At 40.3% G+C, this 24,775-nt stretch overlaps 1 protein-coding gene across 2 annotated transcripts in view; it reads left to right on the top strand.

The window, feature by feature from the left end:
• LOC145269299 (uncharacterized) overlaps nt 1–24,775 on the top strand; it is a 667,893-nt gene that overhangs the window by 305,684 nt on the left and 337,434 nt on the right. The window lies entirely within an intron of this gene.

Here is a 24,775-nt window from a genome sequence, read left to right as displayed (position 1 = left end):
TATTATTATTATTATTATTATTGTTGTTGTTGTGTGTTATTGACTACTACAGTTCTTTTGATTATTCTACATCTCCCCTCTTCCCCCCCCCCACGAGTAGGCTGGGTTGTATGAGAGGTGTATCTCTTTTAGGCCTAGTTTGTTGTGTGGTAGTAACCTAGAAAGAGCTCGGGGAATCCTTGATGATCGAAAGCGTGGGGATATATGTGTGGTTTGTTGTTGGGGTTTGGTTGCTGTGTATGTGCTATTACAGGGAGACAGTGGGAGATGCAAGAATGTAGTATCGCTTGAGGGAATTGTTGGTCCTAGTGTTGCACTTGGTATTGGGGTTGGGGCAGGCTTGAGTTCGCATTTTCTGAGGAAACGGCGGTTCCTAAGTGTGGTCCTTTTGGATCTGTTAACCCTGATTCGGTATTGTCGATCTGGTAAGAAACTGATGATTTTGGCCGTTGTGTTCCATCTGCGATTGACTGGATTTTGGATGGCTACGGTGTCACCAGCTTGTAACGGTGGAAGGTTGTGGGTATATTTATTGTATCTTTCTACTATTTTTGCATTGCGTTGGTGGAGCATTTCCTCGCGGTGTTGTGCCGCTGACACCCATTCAGGATGAGGCTTAAGTTTGCCTATGTTATCTTCTGTTGCGGGAAAAGGGAGGTTTTTGGGGCGATTTGGCAATTGATCTACCCACTTTTTAGACTCGGTGTCTACCTCTTCATGTTCGTCTGCTAAAGGGTTTGGAAAATGTTTGTGCAATATTCCCACATCGATGCAGGCTGCTCTGCTGAGATAAAGCCATTGTATGCCCTTGCATATGTAGAGGGCTTGTTTAGTTGCTTTCCCTCTGACCACAAACTCAACTGGTAGCGAACCCTGACACATGAGTGTGAAACCTCCAACTGTTCATATGATCTTTCTTGATTGGACAAGACTAATCTCTGTGAGGCTCATTTTGATTAAATGCTTTGGTCCCCCAAGACAAATGGCGGCACCACTGTCGGGAAAAACCTTTAGCGTTGTACTATGACTCCTAGGTGTATAATTAAAAGGGAAGGACTTCACTCATAAGGGAAAGACAACAAGACACAGTAGTTAGCCTCGATAAGCGACGTACATGTGTACCTTTTATTGGGTCCGCCATGACAGTCCTTTTCTCTCTCCTTACTGGAGAGCTCGGGTTAAGGGTACATAACTCAGTGTTATGTTTACATGTTATTTTTATTTATTTATTTTTTTATTTTTTTAATTTTTTTTTTATTTAAAGTCTTTTTTTTTTATTATCATTATTATTATTACCACTATAATTATTATTATTATTATCATCCAAGCTGGAAGTCCTTAAATCTAGACGGTAATCATCTGTTACGGATAGGTCTAGACCTAGCTTCAGATCTTTCATTCTGCCCTGTATCTGTCATTTTCAGGGGTTCATTCTTTATTTGAGTACCTGGTGTGGAAGGTGGGGTTGGTGTTATTTGTATTTGAGGGTGTTGTTGGCTGTCTGGGCGTACTGGGTTTGAGTTTGTAGGTGACTGTGGGGAATGGATCCTGATTCTGTTTGGTAGGTCATCTGGTAGGGTGTCATCATGAGCCAGGTTGCGGCTATCCATGCTTATTTTGCGAAGGTAACGGCGGTTTCGGAGTGTGGTTCTTCTGCTGCCATCAACTAATACACGGTATTGTCTGTGGGGGAGAGTTTCAACAATCGTGCCGGTGTTATCCCAGCGCAGTGGTTTGTGTCCATGTTGGTTTTGAATTGACACATGTTCCCCAATTCTTAGTGGGTTGAGTTGTTGCCTGTTTTCAGTGTGTTTCATGTTGTTGAGGAAACGCTGGTTAATGGCTCTCTCGCGCATGTCGGCGAGTTCCAACCATTCACAGCGAAATTTTGTGGGGTTTGGTAAGTGGTCATTCAGGGGACGAGCGAATAGAAGTTCTGATGGTGACGCACCTATGTCAGGTGGTGGTGTGTTGCGATCTTGTCATTGCATTTAAATTTTGGAGGTCGACCGTTCTACGTGAGCTGCCATGTTTTTTGGGCACGGTGATCATTCTCGAACACCATGTGGTTGGTGTCCCTGCTGGCACTGGTTCAATGATGTTCAGTGCTACGTCTGCATCAAGCTGGAATTTGACAGCTTCTTTCCAGTGGTGAGGGACAGGGATTGGTTTGTGAACAGCCTTAGGTTGGTGGTTGTCGAGGAATGTGATAGTAAGCGGTTCTCCGGTCATGGTCTGCAATTTCTGGTGTGTACATGTATTAAATGCACTGCTGGCAAAATAGCATTTGATCCAGCTCTCTATCTCTCCTTGATATTCCGGTGTGGCAGGAAACAGGAGCTTGTCTGGCAGTGGTGGGCACGGTGATCTGTATGGGCATCCGCATGGGGCTAACATTCGGTCAGTTGGTTTGTGGTCCATCTTCGTTGTAGCTACCAGACTATTAATTTGTGCTGGAAAGTTGTCGTTGATAATTTTGAGTTTTTTCAGGGCCGTTTGTGATATATACAGGCCCTTAACCCTTGGGCTGATGTATATCACCTCCAAACATGTTGCCTTACCGAGTGACATCGTGGCAATTAAGGCCCCCTTAATGGGCAGGTTGTCATCATTAACGGCACATAACCGATGTCTGGTGCGCAGCAGATGTTCAGAAGTGCACCCCAGATTGTTCAATAAGTCCACACCAGCTGTACTTGTCTGAGCTCCTGTGTCTGCCAAAGCGAGCAATTGGACGGGTTGGTGTTTCATATTTATATGTCTGAATCGTCCGAGATGTTGGTGGGCCTTTGTGTCTAATGTGATAGTAACATTGAAAAATGGAGGTGGCTCTGGTCGGCTTGGTGTGAACTTGTTGTTGGTCCATAACCCATGCGGGATCCCCTCTTCTTCCTCTAGTCATTTAGGTTGCACAGTCATTGTCGATATGAACGAAGAATCTTCATCTTGGCTGTCATTTGGGTAGTCTCCCATTATGGCATTTGACGATGCTGTGCCATGGCATGTGGTTGAGAAGTGGTTCTCTTTGCCACATTTGTGGCATGATTTGCCCCAAGCGGGGCATTGTCTTCGTCCTTTTGGGTGTGCCTTGTTTCCACAATCTTTGCATTTGCCATTATCATTTTTGGTCTTGTCTGGTGGTGGAAACTTTCTTGATGACGCAGATTTAAATTGGGCCACTTGTGTGATCTCTGCTGGTCGGAAGTGATTTGATGCTCTGGTGGTAGATTCTAGAATCAAGAGACATCTAGTTAAGTCATTTAGAGTTGGCAGGGACGTAATCTCTGCTAAAATTTTGCTCTGGTGGGAGGTGTTCCGTAATCCGGCAATGATTTGAGATTTGATCATGTCTTCGGAAAATGACATTGTACATTGCTGGTTGCCACAATTGAAAGCGCAGAGCATCGCTTGTGATTTCAACCGGGAAATAAAGGATGTGATAGTCTCCCCATCTCTTTGCCTCATTACAAAGAACTGCTGACGGTATACCTCGGGATGGACGGTTTTCACGGCAACGGATTTAATATATTCCAGCAGCTGCTCCTCTGTAGCATTATGCAGGGCATCCGGACCAATAAAATTGAATAACATCTCATTGACAGATGAATTGCATGCAGATCGTAACTCATTCCGGATTTCTGTGGGGTCGTTAAGTTGTGTCATCTCCTTATAACGAAGCCATGCATCCTTAAAAATGATCCATTTATTGTCTGATGAGTCAGGTTCTATTACTGGTCGCTCAGGCTTCACCCGTGAATGGCGCGACAATGGGGTGGGGGCGTGTTGCCCGGTGGGCAGAAGGAGTGCCATGAGGTTTGTCATCTGTTCTTGCACGGTGAGTTGTTGTTGTTGCATTTGTAACATGAAAGAAATTGGGTCGATTTCGGCATGTTTTGGTGAAGCTTCGTTTGTGTTAGACATATTTGTGTTTAACTAGAGTGTCAAAAAGTATTGAATATGTATACTGACTGGATATTAAAAGCAAAACAAACAAAGAAACGAAAAAAGTTTACCACGTGGTGAGGGTGCGTCCTTCATCGTTCATACATATTTTCATGTTTTATTTTTAGGATGGGTCGTTGTATTTTTCCTTTGTTTCGTTATTTTTGTTTTTATCCGACTCCTGACACCATGTATAATTAAAAGGGAAGGACTTCACTCATAAGGGAAAGACAACAAGACACAGTAGTTAGCCTTGATAAGCGACGTACATGTGTACCTTTTATTGGGTCCGCCATGACAGTCCTTTTCTCTCTCCTTACTGGAGAGCTCGGGTTAAGGGTACATAACTCAGTGTTATGTTTACACTAGGGATATTGACAGCTTGTCTGGGATCTGGTTTTGGTGAGAATAGGATTACTGATGCATTTATTTCAGTTAACAGATCACCTGTAGTCATAATGGTGCCCCTCATTTGATTGACTGCGATATGGGCCATGAGTGTATTCATGGGAGCTTCTTGGTCTTCAAAACTTTTTATCACTGCCGGGCGATATTTCTTTGTCCGGCACACTGCTGAGAAATGATTAAGTTTCCCACAAGTGTTGCACATTTGATTCCATGCCGGACACGTTAAATGGCGGGCACTTGTCCTTGGAGTACTGTGTTGGTGACTACTGCAACCTATGCAGGTTTGACGGGGTTCTTTATTAGCAATGTTATCGTTGTGAGTAGCAGTAGAGCTAGTGCGAATATTGCCTCTGCTAGTCCGTACAGCACTGGTTTTTTTTTTTTTTGCGATACATTGACATCCGGACTGTAGCTATGTCTGAGGTATCAGTCATTGCGGTTTGGTCCCGTAGTGCAGACTCAAATGCCTCAGCATGACAAATATTTTGGTTGAGAGTTCTTAGCAACCCGGCTTTTGCCAGTAGATCGGTCTGAAGCGTATCATTCGATATCCCTTTGATAAATTGGTCCTTGATGTAAATGTCGGACAGGTCGTGATCACAGTTGGGGCATGAGAAATTACAGTCTATGGCCGTGGACCTAAGACGAACAAGGTATTGTTGGATGGGTTCATCTTCATGCTGTGATATAGATGCAAATGTCATCCGATGGACCATGGGATTTGATTTTTGAGTTACCAATGGCACAATGGGAGATTCCATTGTGCACACATTGGCCAGTCTATTCTTTGGATTATGATTGGCTGAATCACCTGATTGGATATGCTTGTACATAAATACAAGCCCTCAGTCCAGCTCAATCTGGTGTCAGTCTTGTGCATAAGCTGGACCCTTGGTAAGTGTTGCTGCTGCTATTATTATTATTATTATTATTGTTGTTGTGTGTTATTGACTACTACAGTTCTTTTGATTATTCTACAGAATTCTGGCAAAATTGGGAGTCGCAGATATTATTTCTACTGGTTCCACTAGAGGGTCAGACTTGTGTTGACAACCATTTATGGAATGTGTATCCGATACCCGACCTTCTCGAAAAACTGACCATTCTCTCCTGTGGAGTTGTTAGTTGCTGTACAAAGGAGAGATCGAATAGAATGCAATGTCAAGTACTTCTTGCTAATGACGATCATCCAGTTGCCTGGTCTTAAGGGCGAGTTTGATCGTTTTCCAAATTGTACTATTTACTCTCTCGCATTGTCTGTTGCCGATTGGATGGTATGGAGTTCATTGGGTAATCCCAACTTCATGTTGCTAGAAAAACTTTTAGTTCACTTGAAATGAATTGAATCACTATGGATGGAATCTGGGGAACCAAAGAAAGTAAATAAGTTCTGGAGACATTTTATGACAGTTTCTGTTGATATATCCTGGCATGGATAGACAAAAGGATAACGTGAATATTCATCTACGATCATGAGTAGGTATTTGCAATTATTCGTAGATGGTTTTGAACCCATGAAATCTACTTAAAGGCGTTCCAAGTGGTGTCAAGAATGGATTAAACGACCTGAGAGGGGTTTGAAGAATCTTGGTTTTAGTTCAGCACATATTTGGCAGGTACGTTTAACATCTTCCATGGAGAATGGTAGATTCTTCTGTCTCACAAAATGATTCAGCCGCCTCGATACTCTTGGATGACAGAGCACTGTGTGCAGATCTTTGATAATGAGCACAAAGTAGAGCATGAACGAGAAAGAGTATCTGCAGAGCTAGTAAGGGAACCTGGTCTATATACTATATCATAAGAATAGCTGGAAAGTTCAAGTCTCCATCGAAGTAGTTTATCATTTTTAATGCAGTTTGGTGTCTGAGTGTTGAACGGCATGTTGGTCAGTAATGATGGTAAAATGTCGACCGAGTAAGAGATCATGCCATTAACGCACAGATTCGACAATGGCTGCTAATTCACATTATACTGCTGAGTGCCGACGCTCTGACTGCGTCAGGGTCCTGGAAAAATATGCTACCGGATGTCCATTTTGAGAAAGGCAGGCTGCTAATTCTGTCACAGATGCACCCGTTTTTATTGTAAATGAAACTTCATCCTCAATGGCTGCAACCGAAGCCTTGCAAATTTCATCTTTTATTGCCTGAAATTAATTTTTGAGTTTTTCAGTAATAGGAAATGATGTAATGTTTAACAAAGGTGAAATTCGATCGGAGAAATTCTCTACACCATGGTAAATAGTATGAGAAGAGACATAAGGTTCGTTTGAGTGACTTGCTACAGTTCGGAATTGATAATTCTTTTAGTGGTGTGAGTCTAACTGGATCAGGACTGATTGTTCCATTTTCCGATATGTGGTGTTTCTCACTGAGAACGCAAACGCCGAGTTTGTTTTAAGACTTTATTCAGCCGAGAGCCGACCGCAAGTATCTACATGCTGTCTCCTGTTTTCACCGCCCGTTTTTTTGCCGGTGTTCCCCCTGTTATCGTCCCCTGTGTACCTACGTACATTACATCTCCCCCCAAAAAAGAAAGGTCCATTTATCATGGAAAAAGGTCAGAGTAGACTGCCCTTGTGACCCTTTTGTGGTCGAGGATTATTCTGCCTCAGTATGTGACCATTGAATCCCCCCCCCCTTTTTTCTTTTTTTTTTTTCGCTTCATCAACAACTCTGCCGGGGTAGATCCCGTTGTTGTATGAGGCGTTGTCCGGTATGTCAGCAGAAAACGGGATATCTTTGTTTCCAGAGTTCCTCCCGACATTTTTTTAATACCGTTTTTAACCAGCCCAACTGAGCGTTCAGCTAGACCATTTGATGCCTGATGATGTGGACTGACAAATTTGTGTCTGATACCATTCCGTTTCATGAACTCTGCAAATTCTGAACTGGTGAAGCATGGGCCATTATCACTGACAACAATGTGCGGGAGACCATGAGTACCAAAACAGCGCCTCAACCTTTCAATTATAGTGGCTGAAGTAGCTGCACTTGTGGTATAGACATCAACCCATTTTGAGTGTGCATCCATAATGACAAGCTGGTATTGGCCATTGTAATCAGCATAATCAACGTGAACCCGCTGCCAAGGTTCAGCTGGCCATTCCCAGGGGTGTAGTGGTGCCTTAGCAGGTAGGCTTCTGGAGCACTGGCAAGGGTAACAATTGTTCACCTTTTTTTCGATGTCAGCATCTATCCCAGTCCACCATACATAGGTCCGGGCGAGAGCCTTCATCTTAACTATGCCAGGGTGGCATTGGTGAAGCTCGTCCAACACTCTCTGCCTGAGAGGGTGGGGAATTACCACTCATGAACCCCACAGCAGGCACCCCCTTTCAACACTTAGTTCATTTTTACAAGCGTGAAATGGTAAATACGGAGCATCATGTGGGAGATTGCACCCTCCATGTTGTGTGGCTTGAACAACCTTAAAGAGGATGGGGTCTTTGCATGTATGAGCACAAATGTCAGTCAAGTCAACGGTGGAATTGTCCAGGTGATCCATGAGATGTATAATGCAGCCTGGTGTTGGGACATCTAACGCTTCCTGCAGGGGGAGACGACTCATTGTGTCGGCAGTGATGATGTGTGAACCAGGCCTATATTCTATCGTGTAATCGTAAGCACTCATCAACAGTGACCAACGTATTGTTCTTGGTGGCAGGGTGTCCAATGTTGGCTTTGTTGGGCTAAAGAGGCTGATAAGTGGCTTATGATCCGTAATGATACGGAATGCACGTCCAAATAAGTATTGATGAAACTTTTTAACTCCAAAGATAATACTCAGTCCCTCCTTGTCCAACTGACTATAATTTTTCTCAGCCGGTGACATTGTTCTCGAAGCAAAAGCAACAGGTTTCTCTGAACCGTCGGCAAAGATGTGCGACAAAACAGCTCCGACAAAACAGCTGGCGTCACAGGTCAGTACCAGTTCCTTCTTCGGGTCATAGTGAACCAGGACATTTGTGGTCTGCAATGCATCTTTGGCTCGCTGAAAAGCTGTTAATTGGGGGGTGCCCCACGTCCAAGAGACACCTTTCCGCAGTAGATAATAGAGGGGGCCCAACTTATCTGCGACGTTATAGACGTACTTAGTGTAGAACTGGAATAAGCCCAAGAAAGCCTTAAGTTCGGTCACATTGCGTGGGGCTGGTGCATCCCGGATGGCATGGATCTTTTCTGCTGTAGGGTGAAGGCCTTCGGAGTCAATCCAATGACCTAAGTAGGTTACGGAGGGTGCCATGAACTTGCACTTGTCCAGACGAACACGGAGACTAGATTCTGAGAGTTTCCCTAACACTCGGTCGAGGGTGCTCAAGTGTTCTGCGTCTGATGAGCCTGATGATACATGTCGTATGCTATCAGGACGACATACTAATTAGTATGTCGTCCTGATAGCATACGACATGTGGTTCATTTGCCAACAAATTGTCCATACAGCATTGATAGATACCAGGAGCTGATTTTACTCCAAAACTGAGGCGGTTGAACCTGTAGAGACCCCGTGGTGTATTGATTCTAAGGTACTGCTTTGAGTTTTCCTCTAACAGAACCTGTAGGAACGCTGATCTCAAGTCAAGCTTGGTGAATTTCTTTCCCTGCACCAATTTTGCATACAAATCATCAATCCTGGGGGTAGGGTACTGGTCGAGATTTGAGCATTTGTTTATTGCAGTTTTATAGTCTCCACACAACCGTATTGTTTGGTCAGTTTCGACAACTGTTACTATAGGGGCAGCCCATTCTGAGTATTGTACTGGTTCTATAATACCCAGAGACTCTAGTCGATCCAGCTCCTTGTCAACCTTTTCACGCAATGCAAAGGGCACGTGTCGAGCCTTGCAGAATATGGGCTTTGTTTTCGGGTCAACACTAAGTTTTGCTGTGAAACCCTTCAGTGCACCCAATTCATCCTTGAAAATATCGGGGTATTTTGCAATAATGTCTTCAATTGCAGGTGTAGCATTTACTGCTTTCAGCTGATGGATGCGTTTCCAGCTGAGTTGCACTACTCGTAACCAGTTTCTACCAAGAAGTGCAGGGCCAGAACCAGGAACAATCACTAATGGCAGACGAAACTGTTGGCCATCATAGTCTACCGACACTTGACACGTACCACACGGTGTGATACTTTCTCCCGTGTAAGTTGCTAGTTTCTGTGACATAGGCTTAAGTACCGGCTTATCAGGTTCACACCATAGTTTTTCAAATGCATTGTGGCTGATCAATGAAACAGCAGCTCCGGTGTCGATCTCCATCTCGACATTGCGAACATTTATGCCCACCAACACCATCAGGGGCTCGGTTTTGCTATTTGCTGGCAGGTTAAACAGCCTGTGCACCAAGGCACAGTCGCTGCCTGTATCTTCGTCTACTGGTTCTTCACTGGTGACCTTGTGGGTTTTACGATTTCCAGCTCTGTCGTTGTACTTCCGGGTCAAACAGGCTGGCGAAATGTAACCGGTTTTGTGACAAAAATTACACGTTGCCTCTTTGAAATGACAGGAGTCGGGGTAATGTTTTCCGTTGCATCGGAAACATGGTCTTTGTTTTTGTCTCTGTAGTGGAGTAGGCCGTTCAACCTGGTTGACTTTCGTCTGTATTGTAAAATTGGACGTTGAACAGGCTGCCATGTCACTAACATTCCTGTCTGCACTTTCCATGGCAAGAGCTATCTGTCGGGCATAAGGAAATGTTAGTTTCCTCTCAGAAAGCAGTCGCCGACGGATTCGGTCATCCATCAATCCAACGACGAGCAAATCTGTCAACATCTCTTCTATCGTATTTCCAAACTCACAAAACTTTGTAATTTTTTTAAAATGAGCAATAAAATCCGAAATGGACTGACCTGGTTGTTGACAGCACATGTAAAAGTTGAATCGCTCAACAATTACGGACGGTGTTGGGTTGCAGTGCTCTTTTAACGAGAGCGAGAGTTCCTCATAACTTTTGTCTCTTAAGTTGTGCGGCGTAACGAGATCCTTCAGCAGAGAAAATGTTTCACCACCACAAACAGAAAGAAGGACGGCCTTTTTCTTTCCTGGATCTTGTATTCCGTTAGCCTCGAAATAATACTCCAATCTTTCTGAGTATGTGTCCCAATCACCTCCACTCGGCGAGAATTCGTTGATTTTACCATAAGACGTCATGTTTTTAAAATGCGTGTGTGCAGGTAGAAATATGTCGCTATTTAATTTCTATTAAACGCGATGTTTTTCAGAGAAAAAGTTTAAATAACTTTCCCCTTTATGAGAAATGATCTCATCCTCGTCGCCATGTGGTGTTTCTCACTGAGAACGCAAACGCCGAGTTTGTTTTAAGACTTTATTCAGCCGAGAGCCGACCGCAAGTATCTACATGCTGTCTCCTGTTTTCACCGCCCGTTTTTTTGCCGGTGTTCCCCCTGTTATCGTCCCCTGTGTACCTACGTACATTACACAATAGGTGCCTTTAAAACTTGAATTTGGTTATACCATATTCACATTTTTCAGGGTTCAGTTGCAGATTAAGATGATTGAGAACTTTTTCAATGCTTTCATATTTTCGTCCAATTCTTTATAAGTTTTTCCTTCGATGACAATGTCATCTATGTAGACAAAGGTATCTTTGAGTTCGTGTTCTTGGATTATATTGTGTATCATATAATGCGTTGGAACACAGCTACCAAGTTTGTTAATCCAAACGGTAACTGAGAAAATTTGTATAGGCCTCCGTCAGCTCCGAATACTGTTTAAATTCTTTCATCTTTACGAATAATACGCAGATTTCAAATCTAATTAATTAAAAAATTTATACTGCGATAGTTGGCGTATAATATTTGAGATTTTGGGAGTGGAAAAGCATCAATAAATGTATATCAATTAATAGTGGCGGAATAGTCGATGATGCAACGCTTATGTCTTTCATTGTGAGTTACCAAGACTTAGGCTCTCCATGGGGAATTAAATTAGAATTCTTTATTTTAACAGTTTCTCTACTTCATTCCGAATGCCATTGCGCACAGAAATCACTTTTTCCACTGTTTCCAACGTAATAGATGTATGGAAACTAAAGCCGCTTTCAGGACTGCCAGCAACCATTGTAAGAAAGTAATAAAGAGCGCAAGATGGTTGTTTGCTCAATCTGTTAAGTCCAAAGTAGCTGAGCAGCGGCTTGGTTCCCACCAGTTTTGGCAAATAGCAAACAGAATTCTGAACAGAAGTGTGCGCTCCATTCCAACTATCATCAATGGACCTGAGGTAATCTCGTCAGCATCAGACAAAGCCAAACTCTTTGTCAAGAATTTTGCAGCTAATTCTACCTTTTGCGATCAAGGCCGGCAACCCCCAATATTTCCTCCTGTATCTGAAAACACACTATGTGATATACGTATATCTGTACGTGATGTTGCCAAGCTAATCAAAAACCTTGATTCCAGTAAAGCAATTCGACGGTATTCCAATTATAGTACTCAAAAAACTTCAACCTGAACTAGCGCCCATACTTACAAAACTATTTAAACGTTGCCTTAAGGAGAATAGTTTCCCATCTCCCTGGAAAATTTTATCTGTATGCCCTGTATTTAAGAATTCAGGTGATCGCTCATCCCCCTCTCAGTACAGGCCAATAAGTCTCCTGTGCGTCATGAGTAAGTTGCTGGAATCTGTGTTAAATACAGAAGTAATCAACCATCTCAACAAAAATAACCTTCTTAGTGACACTCAATATGGTTTCCGTTCTGCTAGATCTACAGCAGATGTGCTTACAGTTATATCTCATAGGATTAGCAAATCTCTCGACGGAGGCAACCTTTCTAGGGCAATTGCTCTTGACATATCTAAGGCCTTTGATAGGGTATGGCATAAAGGTTTACTTCATAAGATCTCTAGCTATGGTATAGCTGGAAATGCCTTCTCAATTATTAAATCATTTCTTTCTGATAGGTTCATAAGAGTAGTAGTTGATGGGCAAAAATCAGAAGCCCACAGTATTAATGCCGGTGTCCCTCAGGGGTCCATTCTGGGCCCAACTCTTTTCCTGATCTACATTAATGATCTTCCAAATCACATCCTTACATCATTTGTAGACATTTATGCTGACGACACTACCATTTATGGTAGCACATCTAAGACAGTAAACGACCAAGTTCTCTCCAATTCTCTCTCCTCTGATCTTGAGCATGTAGTACAATGGGGAAAGGAGTGGCTAGTTACTTTTAATGCATATAAAACCAAGCTTCTCTCTTTACATCATCAACATTCTGATCCACATCTGACATCAATTGAAATGAATGGCTCTCGTCTTCAGGAGGCCTCAAGTTTTGACAAGCTTCTGGGCTTGACCATTACTCCTGATCTTAAATGGAACACGTACATCAAATCTGTTGCCAAGGCCGCTGGAAAAATGGGTGGATCTTTCTATCGATCCAGTAGATATCTCACTGCTGATGCAATTCTCTATCTATATAAGAGCCAGGTACGTCCAAGGATGGAATACTGTTGCCACATCTGGGCAGGAGCTGCTAGAAAGGACTTGGCCTGCCTTGATAGAGTTCAAAATAGACTTCGTAGCCTCGTAGGAGATGTCCTTTTCTCTTCCTTGCAACCTCTATTTCACAGAAGAGATGTTGCGAGTTTGTCTCTGATGTATCGTTATTTTCATGGAAAGTGTTCGACTGAGCTTCAATCTATGGTCCCCCCTCGCAAAACTTTCACAAGAAACACTCGTCTAGCTATAAACACTATCAATAATTCCCCCCACTCTTTATCTGTGCCTAAACCTAAACGTAGATTCCATGAACAAAGCTTTTTTATTAGAACTGCACGCCTGTGGAATTGTCTTCCGTTTTCCTGCTTTCCGGCTGACTACAATATGGTTGTCTTCAAGTCTAACGTAAATAAGTTCTTGATGAGCCATTCCATATAAGTTATCAAATTTACCAAATTTTCATTACTAATGATTATTATATTGTCCAATTTCTACTGTACACTCTTTAACCCTTATCCTTGGGTGGGCTCTTGGCCTTGATAATGAGTTGATACCTATGAAAAAAAAAAAAAAAGAAAAAGTCCAATGTGAACAAGTTCTAATTGAATCGTCCCCCTAAGTAATCCAAGTTTCAAAATTCCCACTGTTTACTATGCTAAAATCACAATGACTAATGTATACCTATTAACCCTTATCCTCGAGTGGCCTCTGGGCCTTGATAAGTGGTGACACCCTTGTAAAAAAAAAAAAAAAAAAAAAAAAAAAAATTCACGATCAGATGTAATTTCTGCATTTTGTTGCAATTGCTTTACAGTTATTTGATAAATTCACAAAAAGAGCAGATGGCTCTATTTTCATCTGTGGAATGTTACTGATTTGCAAGGGAGATATTTTTCCATTAAAATGGAATTCTACACGGTTATGTAGCTGCATGAATTCTTGTCGAAGTATAATAGATGTGTTCATTACAACTCTACTTTCAACCGAGTCGTTGTTTGTTTCGTTCACCACACTCTTTTCTTCTACCTCTTCTTTTACACACGTCCGTTCGCTTTAGTGACTAAAAATCGTCTCTCCTCCCGATTTCCTTTCCTCATTATTTATGGGACCAGGGTATGAGATTCTCCAGGATTCCCCGAGATTCCACAAGACTTTTTTCCACATAAAAGCATGCGGGCGCCATCTTGATTCTCAATTTGTGCTCTGCAGGCACAAACGCGCAACTGCTTTAACGGTAAGCCACTTCTTTCTCCACACTCCCCGCTAATGACGGCAGGGGGGTGGCGATCGCCACCGTCGGGTGCTTCTGCGAAGGGGAACAGTGCTGCTCTCGTCTTCATGTGCGCTCTCATCCACCGTCTGATGGTCGGGGAAGGCTTCATCTCCGTGGAGGCTACTGATATCAGAGTCACTGCTTGATAGGGATGGTGCAAACCAAAGCGATGGCCCACTTGTCTCAGAATCAAAGTCACTCTCATTGTCCACTAGAGGTGGTACATGTGTCGCCGGCCGTAGCTCCCTAATGTGACAGGGTACGCCATCAACCTGGACACACTGCTGACTCACCACACCGGTCACTGTGCCCCGTTTATACTTGTCAATACATCGGTTTCCTGGCGGCTTCACCCAGACAGCATCCCCTTTGGCATATCGATTCTGTTCTATCTCAGTGGCCACAGTTGTATTGGGGTGGATTCTTTTTTCTCGGACACGGTACTGATAGATTGCGTTTGCAGGCGCCGTTCCTGGAGAGACGCCATCCTTCGGCATGAGATTATACCAGTACACAGCTTCTGCGATGATGCACTGCTTCCTGGCTGCAATTATTTTGATGCTGCGATGGCTTCTCTCAGCTATACCCATTGCCAGAAGGCACATAAGCGCATCTAAGCCGCAGCCGTACACCCCATTCTTGTAAGAACTGCCTCATCTGATGGCTGGAAAGGGCTGGGTCGTTGTCCATCAGCACTTCATCGGGCACACCTCTTTCACAGAACACGGATGACAGCTGGCGAATAATGTTGCAAGAGTCCTGGTGCCCGAGGAGTCTCCAGACCGCGAAACATGTAGGCCCACAATCGATGAGGGTAAGGAAGTGGTTGTCACCGTAGTGTGTGATGTCCATGCCCACTCTCCACCACTTACCACTCACTCCCAACTCCCCTTTCTTCCATCGTGCTGGAGCTGGGTCGATGGATTGGCAGGCCTCGCAACTTTCCACCACTCTCCGGATATCTTTTTTTTCTACTCCTGGATCAATCATCTTGACAAAGTACAGTGTCCGCTTGATGCCAGGATGTCCACACTGTCGATGAATGTCCATGATGCGCGCTGCATCCACATTACACACAACTGTTGCACATGTGTTTTGCAGATTATCAGAATCTCTCTGAGCACCAGCCAGAAGTCATCGTTGAGGGACTCTTGTCAGAGCATCTGCTCTGTTGAGTGAAGACCTGATCAACACTACGTTCACGGTCAGGTCGTACTCTGTGATAGTGTCGACCAAGGTGGCAAGCTGTCTTCGAATTAACATCTTACTCGATGCTCGTGTCATCAGCTGTGCTCTTTCACTGAATGCATCGGTTATCCACCAATGAGTGTATGCCCAGTCAGTCATGATATGTAGAACCTTGGCTTGCTATTGAAGCGCCAAGTTAACGCCCTTCAATGTGGCATCAAGTTCGGCCAGGTTTATGTGCCTCAAATCATTCTCTGACCGAAGCCAACAGGCATCTTCAATAATGGAATCATTAACTGCAAGGGCAACTCCAAGGGCCAGTGAACTAGCATCCACCCAGACCGTGAACTCATTCCCACTGACGCACCACTTTCCCTGAACGGGGTCATCACTGGTCACCCTGAACACAGTCTCTGTCAGCATGCTCCTTACGGTGACATCGTGTACTGCATCGTCCCATCCCGACGACACGGCTGTTGCACATCTTTTTATGGCCGCCACGGCCACCCTGAGCCAACCGCACACAGGGAAATGGCCTAACATCTTTCCACAAAGCGAAAACACTGTTCGTCAAGTGATGTTTGATGGGACCTTGGGGACGTGATTTCCTCTTCTCCAACAAAGTCCCTCCTTGCAATTGCGCACGTGCAGGCCAAGAACTTTTGCTCCATCACACAGATGCTCTGGTTCCTTACATGTCAGTCCAAAGCTCTCAAAGTGCATTCTAACCGATTGCGCTGACATGAAGCTCTCATTGACGAATATATCATTGATGTATGAGGATGTTGCCTGTTGCACTGCCTCATCTTGCTGCCGGATAGCATGCATGATTGCTGTCATAATGCCTGGTGCCACATTTAGACCGAACCCTAGCCTGGTTAGACAATATCGGGTTTCTCCAATTCCCACAGTCTGAAATGGCCACAATTTCCTCTCAATGCATATTTGCAGATAGGCTCTACGTAGGTCCACAGTTGCCACGTTCGATTCCTGCTGTCGTCACTCCCTTAATTTGAGTGCACACACATCAGCCCTTGCCGTATATGGGTCGACATGCTTATTGAGCTCACGGTAGTCTAGGATGGGGCGGACCTTTTGTTTGGTCTCTTGTACGACAGCCATCAAGGGAATCAGCCCTCGTGGGGGGCCAAGCTCATCCTCTAGGTATGGAAGAAGCCAGCCATTGTCGATCCACGTCTGCAGTTGTTCTTCATACTGTTCCCTTAGCCACATGAGTGGGGGATATTCCGATATCCGGTTCCGCAAGGATATTGGTGGCTGATCGTTTGACCACTTCCAAGACGCCGTCCATGCATTGGTGTTTCTATCATACTCTGCACGAAAGTCAGGCTCGTCGAGAGTTATGGCAGCACAAATGTGTTCCTCACATCGGGAGAACTGTACCTTGCCAGTTTTGTCCACAGTAAATCCACCCAGTTGTGTAATCAAGTCCATACCCAGGAGTAGGTCTACCCAAGAAGCTCTCCCTCCACAACCAGGGCTCGCACGGCTACTGCAGGCCCGTCGTTGATGCTTGCGCGGATAATGCTCACCCCATAAGAGGCTAGTGAACCTCCGCCTACAGTTAGTACCGGAATTCTCTCTGCTTTCCAAGTGGCACAGCATATCTTGCTCCTGAGAGTCTGGGTGCACTCAGTGTCCACAAGCGCGAGGTGCTCGCTTCCATTAATGTGTATGCTTACAGTGGGTAGTGCCCTGCTCAATGACGATCTGGGGAGAAGACTGGCGCTGTAGCTTCTTCCCCTTGCCCGTTTCCCGGACATGTGCGGGCCAGGTGTCCACGTTTTTTGCACTTGTAGCACTGCGGCCCGTCAAGTTTCCGAGTTGGTTGACGTGACGAAAGACAATCACAGGCCAAATGGTTGGGTCCTCCACACTTATAGCAGGTTGTAGCTGCGCCCAGGTCCTGCAATCCAACCTGTGATGGTTGTACAGCTGCTGCTTGGTCTATAGTGTTAGGACTTTTCTTTAGTATTGCTCGTGCCCGCGCCAATATATCTGATATGTCCATCTCGTCCACTTGGGATGAGGCACGGAGCAGATCTTCCACACTCTTAGGTAATCCTGCAACAAAGGCGCACACCAAGCCTTTGTCTGACATCCCTCCAAAAAGGACCGATAGCTTTTTTAGCTCAGCCAGATACACATCCACCGTTTCCCCGGGATGTAATTTTCAGGCCATGAATTCCTTCCATGCAGTAACTGGATCTAACGCAAATGCTGTAAAAAGGGCGCGCTTGATGCAGGCGAAATCTGTTTTCTTCTCATCAGCCAACTGCTAGTATACTGCATATGCTCCCCGAGTGAGGCGCATTGGGACCACGCATTCCATACGCTTCACCCCACTGAGCTGACATATTAATTCTGCTTTTTCCACCCATTCCTGCACTGAGTGATCAGTGCTACTGCCAGCAAACAGGGGAATTAGCTTGGGGTCAAATCCTAATGTCATGCCGAAATAGCTTGTGTTCATTACAACTCTACTTTCAACCGAGTCGTTGTTTGTTTCGTTCACCACGCTCTTTTCTTCTACCTCTTCTTTTACACACGTCCGTTCGCTTTAGTGACTAAAAATAGTCTCTCCTCCCGATTTCCTTTCGTCGTTATTTATGGGACTAGGGTACGAGATTCTCCGAGATTCCCCGAGACTTTTTTCCACATGCGGGCGCCATCTTGATTCTCAATTTGTGCTCTGCAGGTACAAACGCGCAGCCGCTTTAACGGTAAGCCACTTCTTTCTCCACAATAGGAGTACACAGGTTGGGTAGAATAGAAAACCACGGATTAGGATTTGTCCATTAATTTTGATGCAACACATTTGGTTTTGCTTGTGAGGTTTGAGGAAACCATACTTACTGTGTCAGTGGAAGGTAGTATATGAAGGCCGAGTGATCTCACGACGTTCATTTTTGTCTACGATAGCTTTCAGACATGTGCTGTTTATTGTTGCCTTTACAATAGAATATTGTGAGCGAGGTGTGCATCGAGATGAAGCTGTAAAAGCAATATAAGCAGAGCTAGTTCTTATATTAAGAGGCGTCTGCTTTCTTTTAGATCGGCAGACTTTAGAGAAATGACTTCTCTTTCCACATGTAAGACAGACAGCATTCCTAGCAGGGAAATAGTTATGAGAATGATTTTCATGCTCACAGAATTGGCATTTGGCATAGTGAACTGCTTGATTAGTTCTAGAAAAAGCAGCACATTCTTTAGTTGATTCAGACCAAGGATTATTTTTAGATTCTTCTGGATACATTGACACTTTTGCTACAACTGGTGAAGTGGTGAAGTGAAGTTTTATAAGCCGCTGCATTGCGCCATTTCGAGACTTCTTGCGGTTGTTACCGCATTATCCAAATTAATTTCACAGATTTCTAGCAGTATTTGTCGTATCGTTGAGGAAGTGAGATCTGTGGTAAAGGCATCCCGTATAGCTAGTTCCGGATGCTGAGAAGCAGTGACGTTTTCGAACTTACAATCCATGGAAAGATTTTCTAAAGTTAAGAGGAACTGATCAATTGATTCACCTGGTTGCTGTTTTCTAGTAGCGAGTTGGTGACGAGCAAAAACAGAATTAACTGGTTTGACGTAAGTAGATTGAAGATTGCTAATGGCTTTCTCACATGTTATACAATTTGATATCAGGGAATAGACTTTAGGTGATATATAGTTAATAAGTATACTTAGCTTATTCGGAAGATTTTCAGAATGAGTGGCTGTCAGAGAGTCGATACAGTACGGTGCTGGTGCCATTCGTCAGCGGTTGTTTCTGACAATCCTTCAAATTTATTAGGCCTCAAAATCGTATCCATTGTTACTGATTTTTTTATTTTTTTTATGTTGAATAAATTGTAATAAAAATGAAGACCCTTTTAAATGAGCAAAAAGGTTTCATTCAACAACAAACGAACGGCAATCAGAACGAACGTGCCAATTTTCAACGTTTTTAAGTTTATATAAGCATGCGTAGGTGTATCAGAATTTTTGTAGGAATTTTTGACACCCCTAACACGAAATTGCTAATAAAATATTTAAAAAAAAAAAACTCGTAATTTCTCTTTTAAAAGTGGGTTGTTTATTTTCTTTATGGATTATACTTCTAAAATAAACTATTAAAGTTGTATAAAAAGTAAAAGAAATATTATTTTTTTATTTAAAAAAAAAAAAACAGTAATGAAATTAATTGCATTTTACGAGTTCAGTATTTTTCAATTTTTAAACTTTAAAAATCTATCAAAATTTTTCTATTAATTCTATTTTTACGATATTTTCAGGGTCAATAAACTGAATATAATATTTTAAACTCTTCAAAAATTTAAAATTTTTCAGAGTCAATAAACTGAATATAATATTTCAGACAAACGTTTTGTTTTCAAATGTCTATTAAAAAGTAAATAATTCATTTACTCACAAAAGTTTTATATAGCATAAATTGAAGATAAGAGATCAATAAATTATATATTCAAATTTAAAACAAAAAAAAGTAGTGTCTTTTAGAAATTTACCTGTAAAGTTCGAAGTTTAAAACCTTTTTTTTAACCACGTTGTTTTTGTTTTTTTTTTTTAATGAAACATTGGTCCTTGCTCCTTTAATTGAAAAAGAAATTAGGGTTTGAATTACATTTTTCGAGTAGTTATAAGCTTGGAAAGACAGGGGGTCGAATTAATTCACGCCTCCCATTTTGAGATGTCTATTAAAAAGTAAATAATTTACTCATCAAAGTGTTATATATCACAAATTGAAGAGAAAAGATCAATAAATAATATATTCAAATTTAAAAAAAAAAGTATTTTTTTTAGAATTTTACCTGTAAAGTCTGAAGTTTTAAAACCTTTTTTAAAAAAAACACGTTGTTTGTGTTTTTTGTTTTTTTAATGAAACCTTGGTCCTTGCTCCTTTAATTGAAAAAAAATTAGGGCTTGTATTACAAATTCGAGTAGTTATAGGCTTGGAAAGACAGGGTGGAATTATTCAATATTTTTCACGAAATTTCTGACACGCGTAGTAAAGTTACATATCACATCATAACACTCACATTAGCAGAAAAACTCGACAGCCCAGTTGAAAACAGTCTGCAGCAGAAGCAGAATAAAGTTTCTCTGGAAGGAGAATACAGTGGCACACTATCCTTGTCAGAAATTGCCATTAAAAATTCGTGATAAACACTGGAATAATAAGACTTACTATCTTTTCAAGCTTATAACTACTTGAAAAATGTAATTTAAACCCTATTTTTTTCCAATAAAAGGACCAAAGACCAAATTTTAAAATAATAACAGGTTTAACAGCCAAATATGCAATATTTGTTTTGTTTTTTTTATCGGTTTTCTTTAAAAAAAAAAAAAGATTTCAAGAAAATCAACGAATTCTAACTTACTTTGTTTGGAATTTATATATGTTTATTATATTCAATCACTTGCCTATAAAAAATACTAATCAATGAGTACTTCCATTCTTCATTGTTAAGAATTTATCCATATTTATATTTTATATTCAATGTACTTTTTAAATAAAATAATTTTTTAAGCAATGATTAAAAAATACTGCGACACACAAATACGGCTCGTCACAAATGGAAAAAAAAGGGGATACAACCGTCTTCCTTTCTTAGAATTGAGGACTATGTTGGCCTGTAAGCGCTAGAATTAATCTCATTTTCTATTTTTTGGCATGTGTTTGCTGTAAAAAAAATGTTGGGCCATCGTACTTGAAAATTGATCACATTTTACTTATCAGTTTTTGCCGTTTAAAAAAACTACTCGACGAATTTTCCATTTTTTTTATTCTCTTAAGGAAATACATGAGTTTTTGATTTAATACATTTTATTTCTAGTTATTAATAGTTATTTTTTAAATCTAAAAAAAACATTGAATGAAACAGAAAAAATTGTTGTAGGTATTCAATCTTTTCAGGATAAAATTTTTAAAATGTGAGATTTCACTTAAAGAAAATCAACGTGGTTTTTTAAAAAAAGGTTTTAAACTTTTGACTTTACAGGTAAATTTGCACAAAACTATTCTTTTTTGTTTTAAATTATATTATTTTATTTATTGAGCTTTTATCTTCAATTTGTGATATATAAATCTGAGGTGAGAAAATTAATTATTTTCATTTTAATAGACATTTCAAAATGGTGGGGTGAATTTAAAAAAAATGTTTGTCTAGAATATTATATTCGGTTTATTGGAAATAACATAAAATTTCACATTAAATCTGCAAATATTGTAAAAATTGAATCAATAGAAAAATTTTGATAGATTTTTAAATTGAAAAAAATTAACTCGCAAAATTCAATTCATTTTATTACGTAAAAGAAATGGCTGCATGAGCGCGCGCAGACACTTTGTAAAAACTGTTGTTTTTTTAAATAAAAAATAATATTTCTATTATTTTTCAAAAAAACTTTAATTGTTTATTTTGGAAGTATATTCCATAAAAAATTAAACAAACCACTTTAAAAAGAGAAATTACGAGTTTTCTATATTTTATTCGCAGTTTTGTGTTAAGGGTGTAAAAAATTCTCAAAAAATTCTGACAGAATTCTGTATCAGAATTTTGGGAGAATTTTTGAAACCCCTAACATGAAACTGCGAATAAAATTTAAAAAAAAAAAAAAAAAAAAAAAACTCGTAATTTCTCTATTAAAAGTGGGTTGTTTATTTTCTTTATGCAATATACTTCCAAAATAAACTATTAAAGTTTTTTTGAAAAATAATAGAAATATTATTTTCTATTTTTTAAAAAACAGTGTTTACAAAGTGCCGGCGCGCTTCCATGCAGCCAGTTTTTTTACGTAATGAAATAAATTGAATTTTACGAGTTAAATATTTTTCAATTTTTAACTTTAAAAATCTATCAAAATTTTTCTATTGATTCAATTTTTACGATATTTTCAGGGACAATGTGAAATTTTATGCTCTTTCCAGTAAACCGAATATAATATTTTAGACAAACGTTTTTACCCCCCCCCCCATTTTGAAATGTCTATTTAAGTTTAAATAATTAATTAATGTACCAAAGTTTTATATATATAAAAAATAAGTGTTTTTTGGAAATTTACCTATAAAGTAAAACCTTTTTTTTTTTTTTTTAATTGGAAGCTTATATTCTGCTTATATAGTCCAGTAAGTAATGAACAATAACAACAATTTTCTTTCTATTTCATTAAATATTTTCTTTGATGCTTTTAGATATTTTAAAAAAAAATTTCACTCAACAAAAAAGAATGAAAATATAATAAATCAAAAATTTATGTATTTCTTTGAGAAAAGAAAAAAAAAATCCTGGAGGGTTTTTTTTTTTTTTTTAAGGAATCATCTTATGAGTAAAATTTGGCTATTTTTTAAACTATGGGAAAACATATTTTTCCAGGTACAAGGCTACATACCTAACGCGAACGTGTGGTTTTTATGTCCTTTTGTTCATCCGTAGTTCAAAACAAGGAGAAAGATTACTTCCGGTTTTTTAAAAAATGCTTCCACGAGAGCGCATTTTTCAAATCGTCGTTTAAAAAATGCTTTTATTTAAAAGAAGATAAATGGAATTTAAAATATAAATATGGATAAATTCTTAACAATGAAAAATGGAACTACACATTGAATTGTTTTTTTTTTTTTAGGTAAGTGACTTTTTTTTTAATTTATATCGATTTTCTATACTGGAAGGAAGAAAAATTTCGTTGGTTTTCTCCAAATCTTTTTTAAAGAAAGCCGATTTAATAAAAAAAAAACAACAAATATTGCATAATTTGCTATTAAACCTGTTATTTTTTTAAATTTTGGTTTTGCTCCTTTAATTGAAAAAAAATTAGGGTTTGAATTACATTTTTCAAGTAGTTATAAGCTTGTAAAAATAGGAGGTCGAATTATTCAATTTTTTTTTCACGCATTCTTAAAATCGGTTTCTGACACTGCTAGTCTATGTTCGCAAACTTTTCTTGCCGTTCTGCAAAACCCAATAGAACCAGTTTTTTTTTTGTTTTTTTGTAAACTTTTTAACGTCACCTTTTATTTTTGATCCTAGTCGCGTTACTTCTTTGAATTCATGATTGAGGTGCCCAACAAATATAGCACGAATTTTATGGTTAATTGCAACAGGCCAGCATCTGTAAAATCGGTTGCAGCGTATGTTTTCGCGCCAACTCATGATTGCCTTTCGAATTCTTCAGCTTCACGCACATCATTATCATTGAAAGATTTGGATGTCGACTTCCGAAGTAAGAGTATCAACGCTAGTAATATCAACTTTATCTTCGGTCTCAGCATGATTTTCATCTTTTGTTTCCGCGATTTCATCCATAGAAGTGTGACATTCGCTGTGGGTATGTATATAATTAATATATATACGAATTCGGGAAGGACCGATCAGCGAATGCGCTAAGCTATGGTTCTCCCTTCTAGAATCCAAAGCACGCTGAGGTTAGATGGAATAATGTTTCTATTGTGATATTTTATATACATCAAATAACAAAGAGAAGAAAGAAAAAAAAAAAACGGCGGATTATATTTTAATTCCAAAATCACAGATGCATCACGCGCGATTCTTCTTTTATTATTAAAAATATATGGAGAGGGAGATTCTCTTGGTTGTTTTTTTTTTTTTTTAATGAAATGTCACATTACTCATTTATATATATATATATGCCAATTCAATATATTGATGCTGAAATAATAATCAATCATTCGCACATTAAATCGAACTTGATTCCTTTTCTCTTTTTTTTTTTCTTATATTAAAAATGAAATGTCACATTACTCATTTATATGTATATGCCAATTCAATATATTGATGCTGAAATAATAATCAATCATTCACACATTAAATCGGAACTTGATTCCCTTTTTTTTGTGTTCATAGTGCATCCGCACTTCATGATATAGAGAAGAGGAAATATCTGTACAACATTCTCGATCTCTTCCGAGGATCATATCGGTTGCTTTGTCTCGTTTTTTTTTTTTTACGTAATTAAAGCCCCCGCTATGAAAAATTCTTTTTCATACTTGTCGTATCGCCTTCCGCGTTAAAAGAAAAATGCCTGTATTTACCTTAAGTTTTCCAGGTTCATATTCCTCTTTCTTTTTTGTTTTTTTTATCTTGATGGGGTTAAATCGGTAATTCCTCTTTTTTCTAATTCCCACGTGGTGCGCTGCGTCTATCCCATTTTTTCAATCTTCGCTGCAACTGACTCTTTTTGTTTCTCTTTTTTTTTTCTTTTGCCGCCTTAGTTATCTCCCTTGGTCCTCGCTCCTGCTGATATTCTTTCTCTGCGTTCTCTACGTTCTCTCTCTCTCTCCCTCTTTCTCTCTTGTCAACGTGCCGTTTCGACGGGTTTGTTTGCCTTTTTCGTACGGACCCGTCACACCATCCTCCATAAAAGAAAAAAAAAATTTATCAGGAAAAATTTTTTTTTTAAATCCAGTCTCTGGATTGCGTCTAAGTTATTTGTTCATCTCAGCATCTCTTTTTTTTTT

This window comes from Euprymna scolopes, chromosome 45, assembly GCF_053919585.1.
Source record: "Euprymna scolopes isolate OS-2025 chromosome 45, ASM5391958v1, whole genome shotgun sequence".
Lineage (NCBI taxonomy): Eukaryota > Metazoa > Mollusca > Cephalopoda > Sepiida > Sepiolidae > Euprymna > Euprymna scolopes.
The sequence above is the reverse complement of the archived record's forward strand: the minus strand, read 5'-3'. Positions and strand labels throughout refer to the sequence as shown.